This window comes from Tachyglossus aculeatus, chromosome 22 (assembly GCF_015852505.1).
Source record: "Tachyglossus aculeatus isolate mTacAcu1 chromosome 22, mTacAcu1.pri, whole genome shotgun sequence".
In the NCBI taxonomy this organism is placed as follows: domain Eukaryota; kingdom Metazoa; phylum Chordata; class Mammalia; order Monotremata; family Tachyglossidae; genus Tachyglossus; species Tachyglossus aculeatus.
The window spans coordinates 18,024,912-18,042,276 of record NC_052087.1 but is presented as its reverse complement, the minus strand read 5'-3'; the positions used below and the strand labels follow the sequence as shown (position 1 = coordinate 18,042,276).

Sequence of the window (17,365 nt, the reverse complement as noted above, 5' to 3'; positions counted from 1 at the left end):
TCTTAATAAATACTACTTTTTTGTGGTAGCTGTTCATTCAATCAATCATTTGTGTGCTTACTGTGCACAGAGCACTGTACTAAGTGCTTGAAAAGTACAATTCTGTTAAGTGCTTACTATGTTTTAGGCACTGTACTAAGCGCTGGGGTAAAGACAAGCTAATCAGGTTAGACACAGTTCCTGTCCCACAAAGGGCTCACAATCTTAACTCCCATTTTTACAATGTAATAACCGAGGCACAGAGAAGTTAAATAGTTTGCCCAAGGTCACACAGCAGACATATGGCAGAGCCAGGATTAGAACCCAGGTCCATCTAACACCCAGGGCCATGCTCTAACCATTAGACCACAATGGGTTAAAGCTGGAAAATATTTCATTTTGTTAAAATATGTGTCCAATTGAATAATTATTCACTGGGGACACAAAGCATAAATTACTAATAACCCAAGAAATCATTTAAACCTTCAATTTCCATTTTTTCTTCTACCAAGTCTTTCATCAAAACTGCTAACCAAAGGTAGTCAACCTATTGATTTTGCCTTCCCACTACCTCTGCTTACCATCTCCCTGGGGTGCAGTGGTTCACAAAGAAGCAGTGTGGCCCAGTGAATAGAGCATGGACCTGGGAATCAGAAGGGCCTGGGTTCTAATCCCGGTTCCACCACTTATATGCTGTGGGTCCCTTGGGCAAGTAATTTAAATTCTCTGTGCCTCAGTTACCTCATCTGTAAAATGGGGATTAAGACAGAGTCTCATGTGGGATAGAGACTGTGTCCAATCTGATTACCTTGTATCTACTGCAGTGCATAGAACGTCTGGCACATAATAAGCCCTTAACAAATACCATTAAAAAAATGAAAATGACAGAGTGAGACAACCAAGAATGAGGAGGAGAAGCCAGAGATTCAGATCATTCACAAACTGGGAAGCAGCATAGCTTGGAGGAAAGGGCACGAGTCAGGGGACGTAAGTTCTAACCCCAGCTCTTCCTCTTGCCTTCTCTGTGACCCTGGGTAAGTCACTTAAGTTGTCTGTGCCTCAATTTCCTCATCTGCAAAATGGGAATTCAATACCTCTTCTCCCTCCCACATAGACTGTGAGCCTTGCATGGGTCTGGGTTTGTGTCTAACGATTATCTTACACCCACCCCTTCACTTAGAAAAAGTACTTGGCACATAATGAGCCTTTGACAAACACCACACTTAGTATTAGAAGTAAATTCAGTCACCTGAAGCTAACTGTAGTCGAAAATAAAAAGTTCTGCAGTCACTAGAATCACAATCTTACCTATCTAGGAACACATTCTCCAAGTCTGCAAAAATCTCATCCGTGTTGCTGAACTCTCACTGCACCATTCCAAATCCTGGAGCCAAACCTCCACACCCTTCCTCCAAATCCAGGTCCTGCCCTCATATCCTGGTTTCCATCTTGCCAAAAATCCCCACTTGTACACACTTGTTAAAGAAAAAAATAACACTTTAAATTAATAGTCACACTGAGCTCTAAATTCCTTCCGGGTACAGTTTTACTGATAGCCTGATTAGGTAAAAATGTGTTTGCCTCTTGTGCATCTTCTCATTTATTTTGTTGCTAATGTTTAACCTTTCTTCAAGTTTTGTAGGAAAATAAACACTTTGAGATCATCCTTTTTCTTGTGTGGAAACACATCCCATTCTGTGGATACAGATAGTCAAACAAATACCTACAGGAGTCAATGAGGGACAAATCAATGCTTTAATTCCTGTTCTGTTCTTTTCAAATAAATAATTTATGTTTGTTTTGACGTGTTTGACATTGTTCAAGATAAAAGAACATTTCTAACTTTGTGGTTTACTGATGCCCAATTTGGCATCTTGTTGTATACAAACTGTAGTCTACCAATTTATGACCTTTATGACCTTAGTCCTGGGAGGCAGGTTGGTGAGTGGGCACCTCTAAACTTCAGATGCAGTCATAAGTGCTTGTGAAAAAGTATCCCAGCATGATTCGTTTCTTTATTCTAGCAGGAAGGTAGCTAAAGAGCAGTAATTTTCCCTACATTAGACACAACCTGGGCTAGACCAAAGTTTAGAAGCATCAGTAACTTCAAAATTCAGACCAATGACCAGAAATGGTTAGATTCTAGACCTTTATATTTTCTTGGTGCACCATTTTCTTTGTAGCCCCTCCAAACCCCAGATATTGTAACCCAGACTCTCCCAAAGGGGATTGGATCTAGGCTAGTTTCAGCATGTTGTAGATTTATATGACTTTACAGGTAACTCTAGAAGCTTACTGACACTTCACTGAATCTGACGGTTATACTGCTGTGTAACCATGTTCCCTGTGAAGATCAGCACAGGAAGGAGCTGGGAGTAGACAGCAAGTGCAACTTGACCTCACTATGTGAAGTGAAGCGGCAGGCTGAAATGGTGGGAATTCCAGCCTAGAAGCAGTGGTGGAGTGGAATAGCCCCGAAGAAGAGATCTCCAACCTAGCTAGGTTCATGTACAAAAACAGCAGCCAGCCAGACCTGGAGGTAGTCCATGCAATGGTGAGTCTGGGAGGAGCAATGAAATGCAAAGACCCCTTTTATTGAGAATTGGAGCAAGTGACATATGAAATCTTGATGTTTTGATGTTTCAGTACCAATTGTGGCCATACATTTCCTACTTTTCCCTTAATCTAGATATGCTCCTGGGTTGATCTACCATTGGGAGAGCCAGGGAACCTGACCCAGTGATTTGAAGGGAGACAATTCTTCATAGGGAGACATTTTTAAGCACTGGACTAATAAATAGTCCTTTAAGGATTAATGTCCATAAAAGGACTGCATATAGGTCCCCAACAAAAGGGAGAACTTGTCTGACATGATGCCAAGAGAGCTCAGACTTACAGGTTGGGAAGAAGTAGGCACTGGGAGCTTAGATACTCTTGGGGCACCATTATTGGGAGCTAAGATTAACAGAATACTTGGATCTCAAACTAGCTGCTTCTCCTCTACCTCCACACCCTCCCAGAAATTGAGACCCAGCCACAGAATTCAGCCTTTAGACCAGCACTGGAACTTAATTTCACCAACATATACACCTAGAATACTGTGGTCAGTTCTGGCCAATTCATTTTAGGAAGGATGGAGAGGGTAGCAAAGATGATTAGGGGTATAGAGAAATTTTGTCATGAAAACTAACTGAAAAAATTAGAATTCTACCTGGGAAGCTGGGAGGAGGAAGGATTTAAGTTTACAAAATCGTAAATGTGGATCATTGTTCACCAAAGCTCAGATGCTTAGGAATAGAGGATATCCATTGGAATTTGAAGAGGGTAGTTTCAAAACAAACTTGTCTACTTCTCTGCTATGTGACCTTGTCTGTTCTGTGACCTTGGGCAAGTCACTTAACTTCTCTCTGCCTCAGTAACCTCATCTGCAAAACTGGGATTAAAATTGTGAGCCCCTTGTGGGACATTGACTGGAATACCATACTGGTCACTTCTGTGACTTCTAGAACATATCTTGGGGTTGTTTCAGAACTCATCAGAATGCAAGTAATTTAACAGCAAATTATTTTACTGTAATAGTCAAGATTCTCAGAGTAAAAAAAGAAAAAGTTCAGTAATTATGGGTCCAGATGTCTGCCTAATACCCATTTGAGTCAATAGAAGCCTGAATAAATATATTACCAGGACAACTGTACATAATAGATGGAGCAATTTTGTGATCTCAGTAAATGCAAGTCCAACTAGGCAATTAGCACGTGGTCAGGGCCCGAAAGAAATTAGTCCAGACTAAAATAAAACAATGCACAGATAAGGAAATCACAAGACAAGACTCCTCTTTCCCCTCTTAGTTGGGTTCTTCATTTTTCTTAATTTCTATGTCTTTTCTTTCTGTTTCCACCTTCCGCATTCCTTTGGCAATGAAGTTCAATCTTTGAAGCATGCCTCACTATTTCATCTTTTCTCTCTTTATTCCCACAGTCCCTATTATCTTGTTTACAGATGAATTTGCGTTTGTGAGAGAATTCTGATGCTCTTGTTGGTAGGTGCATGTTGGGTTTCCCAAACACATGTAATTTATTTCTATTAATATCTATCTCTTCCTCTAGACTGTACGTTCTTTGTGATAGGGAATATGTCTGCTTACTGTTGTAGTGCACTCTCCAAAGTGCTTAGTAAAGTGCTTTGCACACAGTAAGCACTCAAATATGACTGAATGAATAAACTACGATTGAGTGAATGAACATGTTGAGAGGAAGATTTGTCTGGCAGGTAAGGGATGAGAATGACATGGCTAAGTGAATTGGAACTGTTAGTGTCCTAGAGAAAGTTCTTATAGGCCTTCTCTTATAGCCTAAGCTGTTTTGAACAAATTTAAGCCATTTTAAACTTTGATGAAGAGGTACTGTACATTTGGACTCAGAATTGGGTTTTTGAAGAGGAACTGAACATTTGGTCTCAGAATTGGGTTTACCTCATGGCTCTAAGAAGGCAGCATTCTCATTACACAGATCCTTGCTGGACCAGAGGAAGAAACTTATGCGACTACCTAAGAATTAACTGCCTTTTTCTTCTGTTGTCTCTGGGTGGTGTTTGCCAGGGGCTGCTGTGGTGTTTGATCACTAGAAGCCAAGTAGTTGAAGAATAGTAAATGGTATAAAGAAGACGACATCCAGAAATAATATTTTATCTGGACTTTCTGGGCCTAGGCTGACCATAAACATAATGACCTGCATTTAACTCCCTCTCTCTCCATATGTTACACTGCAGCTCTCCCATCTTCAAAAACCTTCTAAAATAACATTTCCTTCAGGACACCTTCCCCCACCTTACATCCAATCAGCACTTCCATACCATTTAAGGACTGAAGTTCTACCAAACCTCCATAGAATTTATGTACGTAATTTTATTCTCAGCTACTTCTTCCTTTCCACAATTTATTTTAGTGTCCATCTCCACTGCTAAATTATAAACTCCTTAAAATTATAATTATGTCTACTAATTCTCTTGTACTCTCCCAAATAGTTAGTTCAGTCCTCTGTACACAGTAAGCACTCAAATTCACTGGAATATTTTTCTTCCCATTTGAAGATGTATTAATAAAATTGTTATGCTATTTATTAAATACTCAGTTGTAAAGCACTGTGCTAAGCACCGGGGTACATACAATTTGCTCACCTCCTTATTCTTAGAATGTGCATTCCTAAGGTGCAGGAACCATGTCTATACCTCTTCTATATATTTCTTTCCCAGGCCTTTGCACATAGTAGTCATTTATCTATACTACTTCTCCTCCTCCACGAATGGACACAGATTCTGCCCCACACTGAGTTCATTATTTAAGAGGTAAGGAAAATAGTATTTTCCTCTAGACTGTAAACTAGTCCTCAAGACTACAAGCTCATCCTGTAGACTCTAAGCTCATTGTGGGTAGGGAGCGTGTCTGTTTATTGTTGTACTTTCCAAGTTCTTAGTCAGTGCTCTGCACACAGTAAGGGCTCAACAAATACAACTGAATGAGTGTTGTACTCTCCCAAGCATTTAGTACAGTACCCTGTACACATTGAGTACTCAAATACTATTGAATGAAATATTTTCAATTTACAGGTGAGAAAACTGAGGCACAGAGAAGTTAAGTGACTTACCTAAGGCCACATAGCAGGCCAGTGTTATTGCTGGGACTAGAACCTGGGTTTTCTGACTCTCAATTGCATGCTCTTTCCACCACTATGACATCTCTTTAGAAACAAAGGTTACAGCGTTCCTGGGAATGTTGCTAGGTAAATATTGCTAAAATTCACAGGAGCTGTTGATATTTATATGTACTTCAGTCAGACAGGCAGGAAGACAGACAATTCATATTGCTTTGACTCTAAGACTAAAGCAGAAATCAAAATTAATGTCAGAGACCCCTATTTTGGCAGAATTAATTGGACCAAGTAACTAGGAAATGAGGAAAAAATGCTGCTGGTGACCATGATGAACATTAGCTTAGCCACAAATTTAGATACTTTCTGTCAGAATATACAGGTCTCCTACACCAACCATATTCTGTATTCCATTTTGACAATTAGTATATTTAGTTTTGAGAAATTATAGGTTTTCAATGGCCATTTTTCATGCTGTCATTACAAGTCAAATGTGCTCACACTCAATCCCAGCTCTAAAAATCACAGTATACTTCACACTGTAATTTCATTACAGGGAATTTACTTGAATAGTTAAACAGTTGCAGTACACCCAACTAAACTTATGATAACAGTGAATTTTAAACAATTATTGTAACATAAAACAGTAAGATTATTGTGATGGCCTTTGTCACGAACAGCATTATAATTACAAGTAATTATAAAGTATATAAGTACTTTAAAGTAAAAATGATTATCACATACTTTACAAAAATTCATGACTTCTGGACTGTAAGCTTATTGTGGGCAGGGAACGTGTCTACCAACAGTTATGTTGTACTCTTCAGAGAGCTTAGTACAGTGCTTGGCACACAGTAAGTCCTCAATAAATGCCATCGATTGATTCATTCATTTCATACATAACAAAGGTCTTAATTTACATTAAAATAACAACATGGGATTCTTGGGAAAGTACAATATAATCAACCCCTCTCAGGATTGCACCTGGAGAGTTTCCAGTACCCTAATAGCCTCGGCTATGGAAGGGAGAGTCAAGCAGAGGCATACCCATTCCATTCCTAGCTTGGGTAGTGGCTAGAGAGTGGAAGGAAATCTGCTACAAATCAAAATTCACCTGTGCTGGACAGCAGCCGCATGGAAGAGAGTTGAGGTCAGAGACTAAAGTTTACTTCACGGAAGAAGGCAACGGTAAACCACTTCTGTATTTTTACCAAGAAACCTCTATGGATACACTGCCAGAACGATTGCAGGTGGAGGTGGGACATTCTGGGAGAAATGCATCCATGGAGTCACTATGGGTTGGAAGTGACTTGACAGCATAGGACAAGACAATATAATCGAGTTGATAGACACGATCCCTGCCCAGGAGGAGCTTACAGTCTACAGGTGTGCATTCAGTTCTGACATAAAGGGTGTTTTGACTATATATTTTGGCCAGAATGTTATAGGGGATTAGGGCTTTCTTTTCTGGTAATGTGAGTCTGTTTGGATACTAGACAAAAGTGGCAGAAGAAAGTTTGTGTGCATGTTCACGGCAATGGACTTGGTAAGTAGTTGATACAGGTCTTAATAGGGTGTTTACAAAACCACAACCCACATATAATAGGAGAACTTGACATATATTGGTAGAAAAAAGGTTTTTGATTTTGAAAATGATGTCCTGGATGATGACCTATAGATTTGTGGGAGGAGGGAAAGGGGGAGGAGGAGAGGAAGAGGACCGGGGGGGGGGGGGGGGGGGGGAGAGAGAGAGAGAGAGAGAGAGAGAGAGAGAGAGAGAGAGAGAGAGAGAGAGAGAGAGTGTGTGTCTGTCTGTCTGTCTGTCTTACCAGGATAATGTAGGTCATATAGTTCCCCTCACTGTGTTGTGCTGGTTACTGTAATGCCTGTCTCAATCAATGTGGCTCAGTGTAAAAGAGCATGGGTTTAGGAGTCAAGGGTCATGGGTTCTAATCCCGACTCTCCAACTTGTCAGCTGTGTGACTTTGGGCAAGTCATTTAACTTCTCTGTGTCTCAGCTACCTCATCTGTAAAATGGGGATTAAGATTGTGAGCCGCACGTGGGACAACCTGAACACCCTGTAACCCCCCAGTGATTAGAACAGTGCATTGCGCATAATAAGCACTTAACAAATAGCATTATTATTATTTATTGAGTGCTTACTGTGTGCAGAGCACTAAACCAAACTCTTGAGAGAGTACAACAAAATTGGTATGCATATTCCCTGCCCATGTGGAGCTTACAAAAATAATAATAATAATTATAGTGGTAATATTTGTTAAGTGCTTACTATGTTCCAGGCATTGTATTAAGCACTGGAGAGGATACAAGATAATTGGATCAAACTTAGTCCCTATCCCACATAAGGCTCACAGTGTTTGTCCCCATTTTACAGATGAGGTAACTGAGGCACAAAGTTAAGTGACTTGCCCACTGACTCCCAAGCCTGTGCTCTTTCCATTAGGCCATGCCGCTTCTCTACAGTATGATGATCCAAGAAAGTCTGACTATAGGGCAGGATTAATTAGCACAATTACCCTGGATTCTAAACCCAGGGGACACCACATCTCCTGGAGAGTGCCACTCCAGAAAGACATCTATTAGTAGCGTGGTGGAGAGAGGGTTGGAGTAGTCATAGGCCCAAACTTCCTAATCCCACAACACCCCTCTCCTCGCTACTCCACTACACCCTCCACAGGGCAGCTCTCCAGAGTTCCACTGGCTGGTTGGAAGGTGCCTAATGTTGGAATTGTGTGAGCAAAGGTTCTGCTCGTTAACCTCTTTCCCTGGACCAACAAAGGTCTGCCATTACTTTTTCCATCCAGTGGAACCTCAGGCAGTTTGGAGCCCAAGGGGTGACCAACTCTTGGCAAAGATGGCCCATAAGACCTGCTCCCAAGAAGGTGGGGAAGGGAATACCAAGAATGCAGGCCAGGCCCATTACCAAGTCCCCACTGGATGGTAAAATTCTATTTTGCAGGGAACATGGTTACCAACCCTATTAATTGCCTCCAAGTGCTTAGTACTGTGCTCTGCACACTGTAATCACTCTGCTCCAGTGCTTACCACTGTAAGCAATCAATGCCATTGATTGACTGCCCCCACTCCCTCCCCCTACCTCATTGGGTGGCAGCAACTCTCTGGAGTTCTGCTTGTCAAGAGTTGGGGTTTCCTAGGGAGCAGCACCAGGAGCTGAATGATCTCTTATAGGGGGAAGCAGGGAGAGGAAGGCGATGTCCATGATGTGACCATGGTAGGCAGGAGACTCAAGGGCAACTTCCATTCTCTGATACTCTCCCATACTCTCCCTTCCCCCATACTGGATTAACTGACCCTGGCCCTGCACCTTCCCCACCACCATGTTCCAGTGATGGCCCTGACTCAGAAGTAGTGCTGAGAATTACCCCAAGTAGCGTATGGACAACTTGTGGTCTAGAGCCCTCATCCAGGCTTTCAATACTTCAAAGTAGGTTCCTTCATATTCACTAGGCACAGCTGTGATTTAAGCAAGAAACTAACCTCCAAATAGCACTGCCATGACCCAAGAAGCAATCACTTGGTAGGTGCCTGCGTGAACCAGGAGCATGCTGTATTTTTGAAAAACTATTTTTCCATAAAAAAAACCTGCACCCACACAGTATGGGTCAAATCTACTTTGAACACCAACCTAATACTAGTTGGGATTGCACAATGCAAAATAAGACTAGCTTTTTGAACCTCAAACCAAACCTCTAAACCTGTCCTAAGACTCTCTCAGCAAGTCCTCCTCAAGATCAAGCTCAGTTTTGGACTTTTCTACTGTTCATCTCTGATTCTTTCACCATCCCCACTCCAGAGGCGGGGATTATATAGGCAGTCACCATGAAGGCCAGTGGTGGAGTAAAAGGGAGGCCCAGGATCTCTAATAGTCCTCAAGAAGACAGTGAGGTTTTCTGGAAAGAAAATGGGACTGGAATTCTGAAAACCCATTTCCTAGTCCCAGCTGCATCATTTATTTGATTTATATCCTTGGGTATGTGACACCTTCTCCGTGCTTCATTTTCTTTATCTGTGAAATGGGGGGAAAAGTCTGTTCTTCCCTCTTAGGCTGTGAGCCCTAGGTGGATGATGGGATTATTTTCTATCTATCTGCTCTCTCTCCCTCCCTCCAGGCTCATATCTCCTCCTGACTTCAGGACATCTCCATCTGGATGTCTGCCCGCCACCTAAAACTCAACATGTCCAAGACTGAACTCCTTGTCTTCCCTCCCAAACCCTGCCCTCTCCCTGACTTTCCCATCACTGTTGACGGCACTATCATCCTCCCCTTCTCACAAGCCCACAACCTTGGTGTCATCCTCAACTCCGCTCTCTCGTTCACCCCTTACATCCAAGCCGTCACCAAAACCTTCCGGTCTCACCTCCGCAACATTGCCAAGATCTGCCCTTTCCTCTCCATCCAAACCGCTACCCTGCTCATTCAAGCTCTCATCCTATCCCGTCTGGATTACTGTATCAGCCTCCTCTCCGATCTCCCATCCTCCTGTCTCTCCCCACTTCAATCCATACTTCACGCCGCTGCCCAGACTGTCTTTGTCCAGAAACGCTCTGGGCATGTTACTCCCCTCCTCAAAAATCTCCAGTGGCTACCAATCAATCTGCGCATCAGGCAGAAACTCCTCACTCTCGGCTTCAAGGCTCTCCATCACCTCGCCCCCTCCTACCTCACCTCCCTTCTCTCCTTCTACAGCCCACCCCGCACCCTCCGCTCCTCTGCCACTAATCTCCTCACCGTGCCTTGTTCTCGCCTGTCCCGCTGTCGACCCCGGCCCACGTCATCCCCCTGGCCTGGAATGCCCTCCCTCCGCACATCCGCCAAGCTAGCTCTCTTCCTCCCTTCAAGGCCCTACTGAGAGCTCACCTCCTCCAGGAGGCCTTCCCAGACTGAGCCTCCTCCTTCCTCTCCCCCTCCTCTCCATCCCCCCGCCTTACCTCCTTCCCCTCCCCACAGCATCTATATATATGTATATATGTTTGTATGTATTTATTACTCTATTTAATTTGTACATATTTATTCTATTCATTTTATTTTGTTAATATGTTTTGTTCTGTTCTCTGTCTCCCCCTACGAGACTGTGAGCCCACTGCTGGGTGGGGACCGTCTCTATATGTTGCCAACCTGTACTTCCCAAGCGCTTAGTACAGTGCTCTGCACACAGTAAGCACTCAATAAATATGATTGAATGAATGAATGGTTAATAGATAACATCATCATTATTAAGCAAATTCCTAGGCTAATAATGAACTCAACCTAATTTTTTTTTGCCCTTCTGTGCTGAACTAGCAGTAAATCCCTTTAGTGCTAGAAGTCTAATAAATTAGATATCCTTAGCATCATTAACACAGACAGAATCTAGGCCCTTTTCTTTTTTTTTAAACTCAGCCCCTTTAAAAGCCTGGGTAATTAAATAAAGGTCTGTAACCAATTTCGAGCACAACTCTTAGACAAGGGTACTATGGAAATGGTGCAGTGGAGAGCCAGAAAGCTGTTCATAGGTAGAATGACCTATGAGAAAGGCTAAAACAAGTGTAGCATTTTCTTAACTAAAGAAACGTGGATTGGAGAACAATAATAATAATAACAGCATTTTTTAAGTGCTTACTATGTGCAAAGCACTGTTCTAAGTGCTGGGAAGGATACATTGATCAGGGTGTCCCACGGGGGGCTCACAGTCTTAATCCCCATTTTACTGATGAGGTAACTGAGGTCCAGAGAAGTGAACTGTCTTGCCCAAAGTCACACAGTTGACAATTGGCGGAGCCATGATTTAAACCCATGACCTCTGACTCCAAAGCCTGTGCGCTTTCCACTGAGCCACGCTGTTTCTCTAACCAGAACAGAATAATGGACACATTTCCAAGCTTACTGAGAATATCTACAAAAAGGAAAATTTTAGGCTAAGTATCAAGAAAACAAACCAACAGTTAGACTCTAGTTCCAAACACTTTACTTAGGAAAAGCACAGAAATTCACATAGGATTCTTGCCAAGGAGCTATGGAGAGTTGCCGTGCCTTTTGAAGAAGCTGCTGACTGTTAAACTGTATTCATGAGTGTGTTCCTTGAGGACAGGGACCATGTCTACCAACTCTATTGTATTGTTCTCTCCCAACTGCTTAGTTCAGTTCTCTTTCTGCATACAGTAAACACTCAGTAAATACCACTGACTAACTGAAGGAATCTCTTGTATGCTGAATCCATGAAATTCAGTGGTGGACCTTTCTGGCCCTTAACCAGAGTGCTCATTGCTCAGAGACTAAGGAAAGAATGGTGTGATCCGGGCTAAATGGGAGGGTGCCTCAGTCTTAACTGTTTGACAGTGAGTTTTGAGGCTTCAGAAGTTGAGTTTGGTCTCATTTAATTCTGACCTCTGCACAATAAAGAAACTGCTTCCTGGGGACCTGCTCTGAAAACTCAGGACCAGGCACTGAATTCTGAACTTGGCTGCAAATGAGATAGCTTTGAGCAAATTGCTTAATGCTGTTTCCTTGCCTCCATTTCGTCTCTTGGAGTTGAAGTGGATATGTTTTTTATAAAACCTTACAAAACAATTGGGGGCTAAGGTTTGTAAGGCACATAAAGGCCAGACACTGAAATTGCAGTCTCTTTCTACAGCAGCAAAAGAAGACAAAGAAAACAAGATTACTAGTGTCTTTTTACTTAGAGCCTCTTCTACCATTTCTTTCTTTTGAAGGTACACCAACACATTTACCCTCAATCTGATATTTTTAATATAAAAATATTTAAACAGGGGAGGGATTGGGGGAGCTAGAACTAAACAATCACCCTTAAAAAATTATAAATCAGGAATATCTGTTAATTGTCATGAGTTATTACTTTCTATGTTGAAAGTTTCCCTTCAGTTAATAGACCTGGTGGCTATTGCTGCTTCTACTTCTCTTCTGAATATATTGAGTTTTAAATGAATTGAACTATTTACTAGGCTTGAAAAAAAAAAAAAGGATGCATTCGTTTTTATCTCCTTCTGCCCCCTGCGGGTTCAATTCTTCAATTCATGTTAAAAAAAAACAACCTCAGAAGCTTAAAACCAGACAAGTTAAAATAGTAGACACTTAAAACAGACACACAACAAGATTTAAGTAGTGCAACAGAGATAGAGAATATGTTTCTAGCAATCAAACTCATTTGCTCACAATAAGATATTTTTAATGCAGAGTAACAATTGTGAACAATTAATATGCTTCATCTACAAGTAACTTTTTCTCATTTTAACATTAAATCAGAAGAGCAAAACAATTCTGATTAAATGAAAATTTTAATTAAAAAAAAATCACTGGTCTTTTGAAGTGTCTAGACAAGGTTCGGTGATGCTATACAAGGAAAAACAAGGCAAGCAAAATAAAGCCATAGGAAATTCTACAGAGATACCTGACATAGTTGCAGAAATTCATAATCAATCAATCAATCAATCAATCGTATTTGGGGTACGCTAAATAAATACAAACTGACCTTTTGAAACCAGAAAAGCCTCAAATTTGTATAAAGCAGCATGTAGAGAAATCAGAATTCCATCTTTTCAAAATGCCAACTTGTAAAAAAGCCCCTATTTCCATCTTTGAAATTCTCTGAAACAAAAATAATACTAGCCCCATCAAATCCCTGGCTAATTTGGGATATGTTCCTTTTCACTGTGGAATCATTCCCACAGGGAATACTCAATTCTAATAGATTACTTAGGAGTGTCTAAAGCAGAAATTGGCCTATGATTGTTATCATTAGTCAGAAAAAAGCAGTCTTTTGGATGCAGAAACAAACCTTCAGGGTGGGCATGAAGAAAACTGGACATGGATCAATTAGTAAACATTAATATTTCATGAAGTCTTGTGGGGAGAAGTATTCATCATTTCCTAAAATAAATTAAAAGTTTCCCAAATGTATTTTGGTTTTAAAATTAGTTTGGAACTCAGAAAATTCCTCAGAATTGATAATGCACAATGCTATGTTGTCATATGTTTCTATATCACAACCAGCCATTGGAGTGGAAATTAGATGATTGATGCCCAACACAGAGTTGTGGTGGATGCATTTACTTTGATCAAAGTGTCACTTTTCCAGTTTTATTATATTTGGGGGAATATTGTTCTGTTTATCCATGGTTATTTTCTGTGCCTTTTGAGTAAATGAATGGAGAATAAGTGAAGCGAGGGAGCCACTGGCTTCTCCTGTCCACATCTGTTCCAGTTCAAAACAGTTCATGTGAACCAGAGAAGACAAACTATTTTTTTCCTTCACTCATTTCTGACAAACCTATCTGCAGCTGGCACAGGGGCAGGAAGCTGAAAGAGGTGGAAAGGTTGAAGTTCTGTAAAGAAAACAGTGAGCTCCACTTGAGTTTCATTAAAAGAACCACATCGTGACTCACTCCCTCAATAATCTCTTTCCTATTTTTCTCCCCACCCAATATGAGGTCTTCTTGGGAAAATGCATCGATGTAACAGAAGTTGAGTTTCAAGTACTTCCAGCTTTATGGATTGAGTTAACATGCCCTAGACTTCCCGGGTTTAATTTTAAATGGTAACCTTTTTGTGCTTTGCTTTCAGCTTGAGGCCCATCTAGAAACACGCGGATGGACTTCCATGTCCTCTGGAAGTCCCCAAGTCTTTTGATTCTATGATTCAGTAGAGCTTTCAGAGTCCAGAACTCTGATTATTTACTTCTTTGGAACCTTTGAACAAGTAGGACCTTATCACTGAGTCTTAGAGCATTTGTTTCTGTTAATAAGAGTCACTGTTGAGATCTCTCAGATGACTGATGTGGGAAAAGCTTGAGTGGACAACCAAGGAAGCAGATCCATTAAAAATAATTATTACTCAAGTTCCGGGGTGGAATGAAAACTTCTAGTCCATGGTTTACTTTAAAATATTTTCCTTTCTGTCTCTGTTTTATCTCTGAAGACCTAGCAAAGAAAATCATTTTTGAATCCTAAACTAAAGATGTAACTTTCAGAAATAAAATCAAGATCTAGAAGTCATTTCAAAATACTAACCTGTACAAGATTGGCAATAGATTAGTCTAAGTGAGCTGACTATATAAAATTTACTATTAAATTATATGTTACAATAATAATAAATAATAATACAATAATAAATGTGTAGAGTCTTAGAATTTAGTGTTCAAGAGGTAAAAATGCAGGGAAAATAATCTATCAAGCACCTCAAATTTGTATTTCTAAGGAGTGTAGGAAGAGAGTAATCCTTACAGTGGAGATCTAGGAAGCTAGACAGGACTCAATCCATATGTTAATGAGATGACCCTTATAGTGGGTTAGTTCTTCCATCTATGAGCAAACCAGAAGCCAGCCAATCTGTGGCAAGACTGTCAAATTAATGTTGAGTTGTTCTTTAAGAGAGTTAATTCAGTTAGGGAGACAGTCTCCCCACACAAGTCTCAAAAGAAAGCTATTGCTGCTTTTTTAATTTTATAATCTCAAGAGCATGAAAGGACATATGAGTGGTAAAAGTGGCAAACGAATCAGTGAGGCGCCTCTGAAAGTTCATTTTGGTGCAACACTCTCCCCATTTTGAGGACTTGGGTCAGGCATGTCTTAACTATATAAAGCATGCCTGGCTTGCTCTGCACCTGACTAGGGTCTGCTCATTAACATCAGACTCAAAAAAAAATATATAAACTTGAATTGTCCCTTACTGGATAGCTGGAGACTGTCCATCAAGAACACCTCTAAAAAGTTATTTTGCTTTTGACACTAATAATCTATAGTTTTCTGTCAACATGCAAAGCAAGAGAAGTTTTCTGTTTTGAACAAAAGCTATGCCTGTCAAACTTTGGGCCATTTTGTTTTTTCTCTCAATTCAACTAGAAAATTTGGTTTAAAAAATGCCAGTGAAAACCGGAGGTTATATCATAGAGGGGTTGACTGTGACCGTAAAAGCTGCTAATTCTTCTAAGTTGAACCAGAAAAGATCTATATATTTAAACATGAAAGAATTAGAACCTTAGGGAAAAGGCAAATGAGGTCACCATTTAAAAGAATTACAGCCATTTCAGCAGAAGCTGTGATAGTAACGCTGCTAAGGAGAAGAAAAAATAGTTTGTTTAAATTTATTCATCAGAATTTTGAAAGAAAGCAAACAAGAATTTCATTTGATTTTGAATTGTTGACTTTCACAATGCAGTAATCAATCAATCATATTCATTGAGTGCTTACTATGGGCAGAGCATTGTACTAAGTACTTGGGAGAGTACAAAATAACAGAGTTGGTAGACACATTCCCTGCCCACGAAGAGCTTACAGTCTAGGGGGAAAAGACAGAGACTAATATAAACCAATAAATTATGGATATGTACCTTATTGCTACGGGTATGAGGAAGGGGTGAATAAAGCGAGCAAATCAGGGCGATGGGAAAGGAGTGGGAGAAGAGAAAATGAGGGCTTAGGGATGGCCTTTTGGGGGAGATGAGCTTTCAATAAGGCTTTGAAGGTGGAGAAATTAATTGTCTGCCACATATAAAGAGGATGGGCATTCCAAGCCAGAGGCATGATGTGCTTGAGTGATCCGTGGCAAGATACAGGTGTGAAGTGTGGGTGTTGGGTTGTAATAGAAGAGTAGTGAGGTGGGGAACAAGGGGAGATGATGGTTAGGGGTTTGACTGATGTGAAGGTTGATGGGCAACCATTGGAGGTTCTTGAGAAGGGGGGAAAAATGGCTGAATGTTTTTGTAGAAAAATGATCCAGGCAGCGGAGTGAAATGTGGACTGGAGGGGAGAGACAGTATAATGGTGTTCATGATTTTTTAAGACTTTAATATACAGTTTCTAGTTAAAAAATTCTTGTTTGCACAGCTAATCTCATCCTCCCAAAGACTAGTTATGATGGCCTGGATTTAAGTTTTAATACAGTTTGGAAGAAATATGCATTATATATATATATATATATAATTCATTTATTTATTTTTACACTCACCACTAGGACCATCCATCCCTGGAACTACGGGCACTTTCATGATAGGGCTATATTTGATTTGAGTTGAAATTAGAAAAAGGTGCAAAATAGCCTCTGAATAAAAAAATCTGAGAAAGGCAAATGAGGTCACCATTTAAACCAGGCATTCAGACTTCCTACAGACTTGGCAAATTTTCTAGTTACAAAACCAGAAGAAGACAGGGGGTAATGCGGTTACACTTTTATCTCACTAAATGCCTTTTCCCCTTATTTCCACTCCAGTTTTATCTCAAGGAAATAAAATGGAGCAAAGCTTGAGAAACATTTGGAATCTCTCCTTTCTGTGACTTCGTTTTTTTCCCCCCTCTAGAGATTACAAGGATGCACATTAGGAAAAACAAATTCCCAAGTCACACAAAGTGGTGAAATTTTCAACCCAATACAATGGAGATATGAAACGCATAAAAATTTGTCATCATTTATATGGATTGGCTGAAAGCAGTTCCCAGATCTGAAGGCTCATCCATTTTTCCCAGTTAGAGACTCCATCATCACATGGATGATTTTTTTCCCCAGTTAGCCTAATATAAAACAAATGTGTGTATTGAATCTTTATTGTGTGCAGGACATCGTATTAAGCACCTGGGAGAGTACAGTATAATAGATTTGGTAGACTTGTACTCTGCCCACAAGGAGCATACAGTCTAAAGGAATATAATATGCTACTGTCTGCCTTTTAGAACTGCTTTCTGGCTAAGGATCCCATGTAGAAGATAATCT

At 40.6% G+C, this 17,365-nt stretch overlaps 1 protein-coding gene and 1 non-coding gene across 7 annotated transcripts in view; one reads left to right on the top strand and one right to left on the bottom strand.

The window, feature by feature from the left end:
* ANO1 (anoctamin 1) overlaps positions 1–17,365 on the bottom strand; it is a 181,732-nt gene that overhangs the window by 155,122 nt on the left and 9,245 nt on the right. The window lies entirely within an intron of this gene.
* LOC119944305 lies at positions 6,591–6,728 on the top strand. Its single transcript, XR_005455798.1, has one exon. It is a non-coding gene; the product is annotated as a small nucleolar RNA SNORA7 (small nucleolar RNA).